This window comes from Somniosus microcephalus, chromosome 8 (assembly GCF_052327205.1).
Source record: "Somniosus microcephalus isolate GS21.2 chromosome 8, FLI_Smic_1.0, whole genome shotgun sequence".
Lineage (NCBI taxonomy): Eukaryota > Metazoa > Chordata > Chondrichthyes > Squaliformes > Somniosidae > Somniosus > Somniosus microcephalus.
The window spans coordinates 238,019,573-238,032,175 of NC_140994.1; the positions used below are offsets into that span (position 1 = coordinate 238,019,573).

The 12,603-nt window shown below is 41.6% G+C and overlaps 1 long non-coding RNA gene across 1 annotated transcript; it reads left to right on the plus strand.

Moving 5' to 3' along the window:
- The first annotated feature begins 3,998 nt into the window (after positions 1-3,998).
- LOC147114174 (uncharacterized) lies at positions 3,999-7,281 on the plus strand. The gene is made up of 2 exons (XR_015079160.1): positions 3,999-4,091; positions 6,297-7,281. It is a non-coding gene; the product is annotated as an uncharacterized LOC147114174 (long non-coding RNA).
- The last annotated feature ends 5,322 nt before the right edge of the window (positions 7,282-12,603 follow it).

A 12,603-nucleotide genomic window follows, 5' to 3' on the forward strand; every position in this document is an offset into this window, starting at 1 on the left:
TGAGCTCTGAATTGAAAGAAAGATGGCTCTTCGCTTCAGTGTCATTTTGCTGGCCATTTGCTTGCTCTACCAAATAAGAACAGTAAGTATTTTGTTACATAAAGTGTAAGTATTCTACCCGAAACAAAGGAATGTGCTTGGAAATTGTTTGCTGTGATGAAGAAGTCACTTGTTGAAAGGAGACAGTTTACAATGGGTCATGTACATCTGATCAAAGTGACACTTTGCAAAGGTACCTTGCTTGGAATGGGAGCAGGAGCATCTTCTGCTTCCATAGAATCATAGCCCTAGCACTCAGTGAAAAAGTACTTAGAGTATAAGGCACGCTTGTGCAAAGTAACCGTTTTTTTTCTTCTGAAACTAATTCAAGTTTTATTTTATATTTAAAAAATCAGGAGATCCTAAAGCTGCTGGAGTCATGTCAGTTCTCTGAGGAGCACATCTTAAAGCAGCCAGAGAGATGTCACAGATCCAGGAAAGATTGTAAAACTCATGTAGCAAAAGAGTATATTAAACAGAAACACAAATGAATGATTAGAAATTGACAGCTCTTGCATAACATGACAGCAGATGGCACAACAGAGCGTCTCAAGGAAGACCATTCTACAAGTACCCCATTTTGTCACGTAAATTATCTCATAATAGTTCTATCTTTGAATATACTTAACTATTGCAGCGAGTACATCATCATTTAGTAATGTAGTAAGGGTATGAATGGCAAGCTTAAAATATGACCAAATGGATTTCAAACTTTACCTTTTTTCATTGATGCAACATAAATATCAGTGGCACCACTGTCAATTAGGTTTATTTTAGGACTCATATCAGACATTATTAAGAACCTGGAGATAGGAATATCTCTGGTCACTACATGTTTGGGCATTTCTAGAGAACAGGGGAAATCTTCACAAATACATTTACGAGGTTGCTAGAATCAGAGGAATTCTTCTTTTATGTTGGCAGGTAAATGAGGGCAACTGAATAATGATCACTTTCAAGAGTTGTTAGAAATAATTGTCATGCTCCGATCAGTGCAGATACTGTGCTTGGCACTATTGGAAATTAATATGTTTAGAGTGTGTTTTTGTCTGATTGGGACAGATACAATGTGAATTGTGGTCTTAATGGTACAGAGTTTGTGTAATATACTCCTACCTAAATGGATATCTAATGTATCCTGCATTTATTGGAATGCAAATTGTGTGTAGCTTGCTCTCACTGTAATTAATACACTACTTGTCGTGGAAATCATATCCTGTACATTTCTCACCACTGAAATGGGAAGGATCTGGGTCGTACCTCCTATCAGAATGCACATCTTCTGCATGTCTTAATACATTATATATGGAATGTAAAACTACATTTAAAGATCAGAGTAATCTGTCAGACAATAAAAATAATGTTAACCAAAGGCTTTATTTAGCCTGTTTTAAATATTATGGATTTTTTGTTCTTTCTGTGAAAAACCATTGTGAAATCTTAAGAATAAACAGTGCAAAATTCAGTAATGACTTGTTCAATATAATCTGTAGTCTCATTGGATATAAAACAAGTTGTCTTATAATCAAAGTTAGTTATGCTATTTGTATTTATAATCCGCTTTTTCTTGTTAGTCGGATGGCCTGCACTGGGAAGACTGCAGTGCTAGCCACGAGCCTGTTACATTCAAGTCAATCTCAGTTGAACCAGATCCTATTAAACTACCAGGAAGAGTCACGTTTAAAGAATCTGTCTACCTGAGTAGGCCCCTCTCGTCAGTGACGGTAAGTGAATATTCATCCCATCCATACTGGCACGCTTGATGTCACTATATGTCACATTTGTGAAGCTGGGTGTCGTACTGATTGTCAGATAATTTGTGCTGAGGTTCTTCTAAAATTAATGGAATGCTGGCTTAATAATCCTAAATTTCAGTAGGTGGATCTTCTTGGATTGCTTGGAGTAGCATGACTATAACATCTCATACACACTGCTAAGTCCCACAAGTGTGTCCTGAAATGGCTATCAAACAAAAGAGAGTAATACTCTTCCTATTTTTCCAACGACCTGCTCTGTCCCATTCTTATAATCACTCTCTTAAACTTTACTCCGACATCAGGTACGGTAGCATAATGTTTATGTTACTGGACTAGTAATCTAGAGGCCTGGACTAATGATCCAATAGTTCAAATCCTACCCTGGCAGCTGAGGAATTTAAATTCAATTAAATAAATCTGGAATAAAAAGCTACTTTCAGTAATGGTGACCATGACACTACCAGATTGTCATAAAAACCCATCTGGTTCACTAATGTCCTTTAGGGAAGGAAATCTGCCGCCCTTACCTGGTCTGGCCTATATGTGACTCCAGACCCTCAGCAATGTGGTTGACTCTTAACTTCCCTCTGAAATAGCCTCACAAGCCACTCAGTTGTATTCAAGAAGATGGCTTACCACCACCACCTTCTCAAGGGTAATTAGGGATGGGCAATAAATGCTGGCCTTGCTGGTGATGTCCACATCCAGTGAATGAATTTTAAAAAAAAGTTAAAACTGAAACTTGGCATCCCTCATCGCTCCCTGATTTGCCTTCTCTTCTCTCCTACATTTTTCGGCCATGGTGGTGTCCTGTACTATCAGCCTCAGTTCTTCATCTAGGTCTGTAGACATTTAAAAAAAAGAGTAATTTACAAACTGAAGCCCAACCAGAATCTATCGCCTAGAATTTCCACTGGGACTCTCCAGTCTCGCACTGTAACTTCAGCGGAAGAGCAGTGTAAATGACTACTTATGCTGTTTCTCCAGAGTTTACACCGAAGTTACACTGAAGCTACGTCAGGAGAGCAGGAAACCCCTGTGGAAATTTTACCCCTTTTATCTTAAAATACAAAAAGATTTGATGTCAGTGGTTCACAAAATGTAGGCTGGAGGGGAAGAAGCAAGTTGGTCTTGTGCAAACACAGATTCTGTGATTTGTTCTGTGATACGACAACCAATTATTTTAGAATCAAATGTCAGTTCTGAAAATCCAAAGAAACTATAGCAACTGTGTTCATTAACCAGGCTGAACAGAGTAAAGGTGACAATCGGTTTGAAATCCTCTAGAAAATGTGTCTAAGGCCTGTACCAGTGCCTGCACTGGTAAAAATATAAGGAAAGAAAGAGTAAGGCATTGTACTAAAGAATAGTTTGGCATTATATCGCAACTTTTTATTGTTTACATTCCAAAGAGTTAGAAAGAATAAGCTGAACTTAACTTGCTTGTTCTTCTTTAGTAAAATAAATTAATTTAAAAGGTTTAACTTAAAACAAGGATGTGATGTGATGCTCCATTGTTCACTGAAGCCTGGAGAAAGGTCCTATGGAAGCATAGTAAAATTCCAGTAGTGAAAATCAATTTACAGGAAAGTTGTTCTTTATTACCCTGGGCGTTTTACTGAAAACTTATCAATCTATCAAAGCTAATCAAAGGCATAGGGAGTGGAGACTTGCCTATAAGAGCGATCTAAAACACAAGGGCCAAAAGGTCTGAGTAAGGAGGGTGGAAAAGACCTCCTAAGGGTAAATGGTGAAAGATATTTCTACTGGTAAGTGAATCGTAACAAGGGGCATGAAGGTCAGAGGTTAGAAGAAATGTTTTCATGTGATATCAGCATATGGAATGCATTACCGCAAGGGATACAAAAGCTAAATCCATTGCAATATTTAAGAGGGAAATAGATAAACTGTTGAAGAACAAAACTATTGAAATATGTAAGGAAAGAGAAGAGTAGATCGCTCCAGTGTAGAGCTAGCGCCCCCACTGGCACTGTGGACTGATTGGCTTCCTTCTGTGCTGAAATGTCGATGATTCTATTAGGAGTTGTGAGAGAGCCTCCTCCCTCTTGCTCAGTATGAGGACCACAAGGAGAAGCTGAGTTGTAAATTTCAATCTGTTTCATTTCATAGTGCAGTGTAGTGTGAAATAACCTCTGTTATTTTATTTTTACTTTGTCTTAGGCTGAAGTAAAACTATACAAGAAAATGCTCTTTTGGTTCAGAATTCCCTGCTCTAAATGTGTCTTTGATGTATGTGAACTGTTGGGTCATAATTCAGCTTGTTCTTTCAAAAGTGTAAGTTTGATATTTCCAGTTACATGATGCGAATATCATGATCTATATATGTTCAGACACGCTCATTTAAAGATCATTCAAATCAGTATAGAACATAGTGCAGGTTGCTTATAATAAACTCATGTAAGAAGTCACACAACACCAGGTTACAGTCCAACAGTTTTATTTGAAATAAAACTGTTGGACTATAACCTGGTGTTGTGTGACTTCTTACATTTGTCCACCCCAGTCCAACACCGGCATCTCCACACCATGTATAATAGACTCATCCTTGATAACCTAATTTATCCATTTATAACTAATGCCCATTCTAATTAGGAGAGATCTACCAATGACTAAAACTGCATAAAATACACACACCTGTAATGCTGTCCTTACACCCAAGTATGTCACAAATGCAAATTACAGGTGAATAAAATGAATCCTTAATATAACGAGCTATGGTATAAAAAAAACATACTTGTCAGTCTAACATTTATTAATGGTTATCAGACTTTCAGTAGTCACGTCCCAATTACAATAATTTTCCATTGGCTGTTGCATTGGTTTACACAGCGTGAGCACCGCATCCCAAACATCAGCCCCAATCACCAGTCAGTTAAAACCACTCGCCCTGCCCACTATAATAGACCAAATAGCCTTTCAATACATTGAATGTTATCCTTTCAGTGTATTACTTTCAATTTGGTTTTGGAAAACTGTTTTTGTTTAGATTACCAACAGACTGCATCTAGCGAAAAATGAGTACACTGCACCGGTTTTAATTTTACTACGTTAAAGGCGCTTTATAAATGCAAGTCGCTGTTGTTTATTATCTGTTCCGATATTCCCTTTAAGCTGCGCGGCCGCACCACGCTCTGCAGCTCCCACGCAGCCAGCTCACCGGCTTTTAAATAGGAAAAACCGCACACGTGTGGTATTTTGAATGGGCAGCACAGCCCCTTAAAGGGGCCGCACACTCCCCCCCCCCCCCAAAAAAAAAAATTAAAGGGAACATTGATCTGCTCTGCTCCTCCTAATAACATTAGCAGTCATTTTAATAAAAGCAAATCGCAACAGAATTACAATGTTCAGTGAAAACAACCACACCTAGTCGAATGGATTCTACAGCATTGCAAACTGGGACTACTGTAATATCTCATTCACACACAGCAAATAGAGACAGACACCAAAGCAAAGTGAAGGCTGCCACCGGAATGTAGCAAACTATAGCGAAGATAACTCACCAGCAGCATCACAGATTACATTCTAATGTAGTTAGAGTGATAAAAACTGTACTTAACAATCTTCAATGAATAGCCCAGTCTATTCACCTAGCGTCTACTGACACCACAAGGCAAGATTTGTTTGGAGTTCCATTCAGCTCCAGTAGGTGGCATGTGTGTAATGGACTGATTTTATTCCAAGCTATTTCTTCCTGTCACTTTAGCTCTACTGTCACTTACACCCGTAGAGTAACAGACACTTTAAATATCGGATAGAATTCCTGCTGGGGTTCAGCGCCCTCTCGCCGCAACTTTGGCGGAAGATCGGTGGAAACCCCAGAAAATCGGCGGGAGATTGAAAGAACCCTGACATGATCACACCCATGTCTGCGTTAACAATATTGTCTTTCTGCTCAATGTACACTTGTCAGCCGTGGCTCAGTGCTAGCACTCTCACCTCTGAGTCAGAAGGTTGTGGGTTCAAGTCCCGCGCCAGAGACTTGTACACAAAAGTCTAGGCTGACACTCCAGGGCAGTACTGAGGGAGCGCTGCACTGTCGGAGGTGCTGTCTTTCAGTGGACTCAGGTAGACATTACAACAGTGACTACACTTTAAAAGTATTTCATTGGTTGTAAAGTGCTTTGGTTCATCCTGAGGCTGTGAAAGGCGCTATATAAATGCAAGTCTTTCTTTTCAGTGCACATCTTGCTTAAGTTTCTCAAATACTTTACGTGAAATCTTCTACATAACAAAACACACAATAGAAATGTCAATGTAAAGATAAATGTTATACTTGAGTGGAGATAATGCATGTTTCTTATAGTGTTTAAAGGGTTGTAAGTATAGGTACTGTATTAATAATTATTTGGATCATAGATGACTAAAATGAATTAAAATAAAATAGTTATGGTCCATCCCATGTTGAAATTAGTATCTGCCTGCACTGGCTAGACAAAAAAAAGAATTAATTTGTACTCACACTAAACTTTTGCTTTTCAGGGATATCTTGATTACCTAGAAACAAAGTATTATCTTCCAAAACCATCTATTTCATTTTTTTGGTTAAGAGGCTATTACTCCGCAACAATAACTCTGAAGCAGAACAGAAAGCAAGTCGGCTGCACTAACGTCTACTTTAACATTAATGCTTAATAATTTGCACAGGAGATGGCAAAGAAAACCAACGACTCGCACACTGAATGTTGTCTTCTCTTACATGCAATGGTTGTTGTCACAATCTCAGTCTAGTTTAGGATGCTTCAAAATGTTGCTCTAAAATTATTATAATTTTCTCTTAATTTACTGACATCCTAGACTGAAAAATGCTTACATTCACATTTTAATGGCTGTACTTTACGTGTAAAAGGACCAGTTATAAATTGTGTACGATTCTCTACCAATATACAGGAAACTCTTTGGTAACTGGCACCAACGGGACCAGGACGGTGCTGGTTGATTAAAAATTCCGGATGACGGAGAGGGTTATCTACCGAGGCTATTTTTAACAAACAAAAATAAAAAAATCAAGAAATGTGCAGTATACAGTAATTGGGTACTCACCTACAGAATGTTGTGTTAAATGGATGGTGGAAGATGCTTGATTAAGTACAGTACTGCCAGTTGAGGGTAATCCATAACTCTTTAATTACTTAACAGTAAAACAAAACTTATACAGTAAACAGAAAAATGGCAGATCGGAAGAGACTACCGGTGGCGCGGGAGAGTCAGACTCCTGTTATTGAGGTGTTCAGACTTCCAACAGCGCCAAGAAGCCGAGTAGTGGCAGTTTGGAGAATTACCCCCACTGACTAACTCGGCCACCGCGGGAGACTCGGACTCGGCAACATTTCCAGTTATTGAGGTGTTGTTTTCGGAGTATGAATTTTGCCGGTTAATAGAGAATTCCGGATATTTAGGTGCTGTTTAAACGAGAGTTTCCTGTACCAATAATCTTATTAAAGTGGAAACACTCTAGCCAAGTTAACTGAGTCTCCCGCTCTTTGTGTATTGAAAAGCTTTGTATTAGGGCTCAGTTCTAGGCACGCTGCAACATTACCCTCTATATAATGATTTGGCTATATAGAACCAAAGGACATTATGGTACGGATGGAGGCCATCCAGCCAGCTCTTTGCTTGAGCAATCTAAATGAATCCTGCTGTTCTCTCTCCCGGTAACCCTGTTTCTTCTTCTGCTTCAAATATTTATTTACTCTTTCCATAACAGATCCAATGGTCTCTGCGTCAGCTGTGGTAACGCAATCTATGCTCCAAAAACTCTCTGCATCAAAACATTTCTGCTCATTTCTCTTAGTGACAATCTTAAACTGTTAGCCCCTTGTCACTGACTCCCCAATCACTGGAGATATTCTTTCCCTATCTATCATGGTTCCTCTGGGGAGTGCAGCCAGAGCCAAGTCCACAGCACCATGGAAGGCTCAGCTGCACAGGTGGGGGGAAGAGGAGAGGGAGCGGAATAGTGATAGGGGATTCTATAGTTAGGGGAGCAGACAGGCGTTTCAGCGGCTGCAGATGTGACTCCAGGATGGTATGTTGCCTCCCTGGTTCCAGGGTCATGGATGTCACTGAACGGCTGCAGGGCATTCTGAGGGGGGAGGGTGAACAGCCAGAAGTTGTGGTCCATATCGGTACCAATGACATAGGTAGGAAGAGGGATGAGGTCCTGCAGGCAGATTTTAGGGAGCTAGGGAAGAGGCTAAAAAGCAGGACCTCAAAGGTAGTAATCTCCGGATTATTACCAGTGCCACGTGCTAGTGAGTACAGAAATAGGAAGATAGAGCAGATGAATGCGTGGGTGGAGAGGCGGTGTAGGAGGGAGGGCTTTGGATTCCTGAGGAATTGGAACCATTTCTGAGGGAGGAGGGACCTCTACAAGCCAGACGGGTTGCACCTCAACGGGACTAGGACAAATATCCTCACAGGAGGGTTTGCTCTTGCTGTTGGGGAGGGTTTAAATTAGCTTGGCAGGGGGATGGGAACCTAGATATAGAGTCAATAGGGAGGGAAGACAAACTGGAAGAAAAAACGTAGAAATTAAATTGGAAGGACAGAGGAATCAAGGGCTAGATAGTAGTCAACAAGGAGGTTTGCCTGTACTAAATGGTATATACTTCAATGCAAGGAGTATAGTGAACAAGGCAGATGAGCTGAGGGCACAGGTAGATACTTGGGACTATGATGTTATAGCTGTTACAGAGGTGTGGCTGAAAGACGGGCAGGTATGGCAGCTCAACATTCCTGGTTACAGGATTTTCAGATGGGATAGAGAGGGAGGTAAAAAGGGAGGGGGGTCGCGGTATTGATTAAAGAAACTATTACAGCTGTGAGGAGGGATGATATGTTGGAGGGATCATCAAACGAGGCCATGTGGGTCGAATTGAAAAACAAAAAAGGGGTGATCACACTGCTGGGAGTGTACTATAGACCCCAAACAGTGAGAGGGAGATAGAAGAACAAATATGTAGACAAATTTCTGAGAAGTGCAAAAACTATAGGGCAGTGATAGTAAGGGATTTCAACTACCCCAATATTAACTGGGATAAAATTAGTGTGAAGGGTATAGAGGGTGCAGAATTCCTAAAATGTATCCAGGAGAACTTTTTTAGCCTGTATGTAGCAAGCCCAACAAGGGAGGGGGCGGTTTTGGACTTAGTTTTAGGGAATGAAGCTGGGCAGGTAGAAGGCATATCAGTGGGGGAGCATTTTGGTACTAGTGACCATAATTCTGTTAGATTTAAGGCAATTATGGAAAAGGACAAGAATAGACCAGGAATAAAAATTCTAAATTGGGGAAAAACTAATTTTGCTAAGCTCAAAGGGGATTTAGCCATAGTGGACTGAAAACAGCTACTTGAAGGTAAATTAGTGTCAGAGCAGTGGGAGGCATTCAAGGAGGAAATCCGGATGGTTCAGACCAAATATGTGCCTTTAAAGAAAAAATGTGGGACGAACAAATCTGGAGCCCCCTGGATGTCTAGAGACATACAGGGTAGGATAAATTAAAAAAAGGGAGGCGTTTGACAGATACCGAGGGCGAAATACTCCAGAATCTTTAGAGGAGTACAGAAAGTGCAGGGGTGCAATTAAAAACATAGAAACATAGAAGATAGGAGCAGGAGTAGGCCATTCAGCCCCTCGAGCCTGCTCCGCCATTCAATGAGATCATGGCTGATCATCCAAACTCAGTACCCTGTCCCTGCCTTCTCCCCATATCCCTTGATCCCTAAAAAGGATATTAGGAAAGCAAAGAGAAAGTATGAAAAATTCTTGGCAAGTAAAATCAAGGAAAACCCAAAGATGTTTTATAGTTATATTGAGTAAAAGGATAACTAAAGAAAGGGTAGGGCCTATTACAGATCATGAGGGTAATCTGTGTGTGGAGGCGGGAGACGTCGGTAGGGTTCTTAATGAATACTTTGCATCTGTTTTCACAAAGGAGAGGGGCGAAGCAGACATTGCTATCGGGGGGGAGGAGTGTGAAATATTAGATGAAATAAATATAGTGAGAGAGGAAGTACTAAGGGGTTTAGCAGCTTTAAAAGTGGACAAATCCCCAGGCCCGGATGAAATGTATCCCAGGCTGTTAAGCGAAGCAAAAGAGGAAATAGCAGAAGCCCTGACCATCATTTTTCAATCCTCTCTGGCTTCAGAGGACTGGAGGACTGCTAATGTGGTACACTTGTTTGAAAAAGGAGAAAAGGATAGACCGAGTAATTACAGGCCAGTCAGCCTAACCTCGGTGGTGGGAAAATTATTGGAAAGAATTCAGAAGGACAGGATAAATCTTTATTTAGAAAGACACAGATTAATCAAGGATAGTCAGCACAGATTTGTTAAGGGAAGGTTGTGTCTGACAAACTTGATTGAATTTTTTGAGGAGGTAACAAGGAGGGTAGATGAGGGTAGTGCATTTGATGTAGTGTATATGAACTTTAGCAAGGTTTTTGATAAGGTTCCACATGGCAGACTGGTCACGAAGTTAAAAGCCCGTGGGATCCAGGGCAAAGTGTCAAGTTGGATTCAAAACTGGCTCAGAGACAGGAAGCAGAGGGTAATGGTTGATGGGTGTTTTTGTGACTGGAAGGCTGTTTCCAGTGGGGTTCCGCAGGGCTCAGTACTAGAAGCCTTGCTTTTTGTGGTATATATCAATGATCTAGACTTGAATATAGGGGGTATGATTAAAAAGTTTGCAGGTGATACTAAAATCAGCTGTGTGGTTGATACTGAAGAAGGAAGCTGTAGACTGCAGGAAGATATCAATAAATTGGTCAGGTGGGCAGAACAGTGGCAAATGGAATTCAATCCGGAGAAGTGTGAGGTAATGCGTTTGGGGAGGGCTAACAAGGAAAGGGAATACACATTAAATGGTGGGACACTGAGTAGTGTAGAGGAACAAAGGGACCTTGGAGTGCACGTCCATGTCCACAGATCCCTGAAGGTAGCAGGCCAGGTAGATAAGGTGGTTAAGAATGCATACAGAATGCTTGCCTTTATTAGCCATGGCATAGAATACAAGAGCAGGGGGGTTATGCTTCAACTGTATAAAACACTAGTTAGGCCTCAGCTAGAGTACTGTGTGCAGTTCTGGTCACCACATTACAGGAAAGATGTGATTGCACTAGCGAGGGTACAGAGGAGATTTACAAGGGTGTTGCCGGGAGTAGAGAATCTTAGCTATGAGGAAAGACTGGATAGGCTGGGTCTGTTTTCCTTGGAACAGAGGAGGCTGAGGGGAGAGCTTATTGAGGAGTATAAAATTATGAGGGGCATCGATAAAGTGGATAGAAAGGACCTATTTCCCTTAGCAGAGGGATCAAAAACCAGGGGGCACAGATTTAAAGTAATTGGTGGAAGGTTTAGAGGGGATTTGAGGGGAAATTTCTTCACCCAGAGGGTTGTGGGGGTCTGAAACTCACTGCCTGAAAGGGTGGTAGAGGCAGGAACCCTAAGCACATTTAAAAAGTACTTGGATGTGCACTTGGGATGCTCTATCCTGCAGGGCTACGGACCAAGAGCTGGGAAGTGGGATTAGGCTGGATAGCTCTTTGTTGGCCGGCGCGGACATGATGGGCCAAAATGGCCTCTTTCCGTGCTGTAACTTTCTATGATTCTATGATTCTATCAAAGCTCTTATGCACCATTCTTTAATTCCTTAATTCCAAGGGGGTTATGCTCACCTATTCTTAGCTTAATCCTTCCTTTCCTGAAGGTCCATCACAGCAATGGGGACAGAGGATGATGAAGAGGAGAAAAAGCAGGAAGGAAGAAAATTCCTTTAGATAGACCATGATGATGGTGGTGATAATGTTGAGGATAAGGCCACACAGGAGTCCCAGAACAAAATCCTGCCCCGTGTTCCGTGGTCCCAACATCCTCCATCACCTGATTTTTCACTCCCATGAACCAGTTCAGATACATTCACCCAGGGAGATTTAGATGGTGTAGTTGAGGATGTGGCACCAGGTGATTCACAGAGCATGAGGAAGCAGAGGAGTGGGGAGTGGATGATGATGTGCTACCTTTCCAGGAGAGGCAGAGGAGAAGGGCGCCTATCGCTCCTGAGATGGAGCCAGCAGTGGTACCCTCCCGGGAGTAAGCTGTCATTGGAAGAAGGCCACTTCACTTCCATGAGCTTTTTGTACCACAGGAATAGCCAACCACTTCTCATGATAGTGGCCCTCACATTACACCTAGAAGACGCACTAGAATCGGAGAAAGAAAGGCATGTTTAGACTGCCAGAGGAAGCATAATGTGAGGAAAGAGTAGAGTGGCTTATGGTCACCTTTGAGTTGCTGTAGTAAGGTTGACTGTGCACTTAGTTCATGCTCTGCTATTCATTGAGATTATAATCATGCATGAAATCATGGAATCCTACCGTACAAAAAGGCCATTCGGCCCATCATGCCTATGCCGGACCTTTGAAAGAGTTATACAATTAGTTTGAAGAGCTCAGGATAAAATCGGTGATAGAAGCACGGATATCCCTGATTACTGATAACTAGCCTTTCAGTACTGCACTGCAGTGCCAGCCTGGATGATGTGCTCAAGTCTCTGGGGTAGGTGTTGTGCCCACAACCTCCTGACTCAGAGGCGAGAGTGCAACCTCTGAGCCACGGCTGACATTGTCACCTGAAAGAGCTTATTAGTAAAGCCATGTTACTGTGGCTGTAGGCTCTCTTCTATCATGACAACTGCTGTCTGAAGCCGAAGCTTCTGGGAGCACGGCTCCTCTAACCTGCAAAAGCTCATTCTGTGCTGGTGCAGCCTAACCCTGGGGAACTGTCTAAT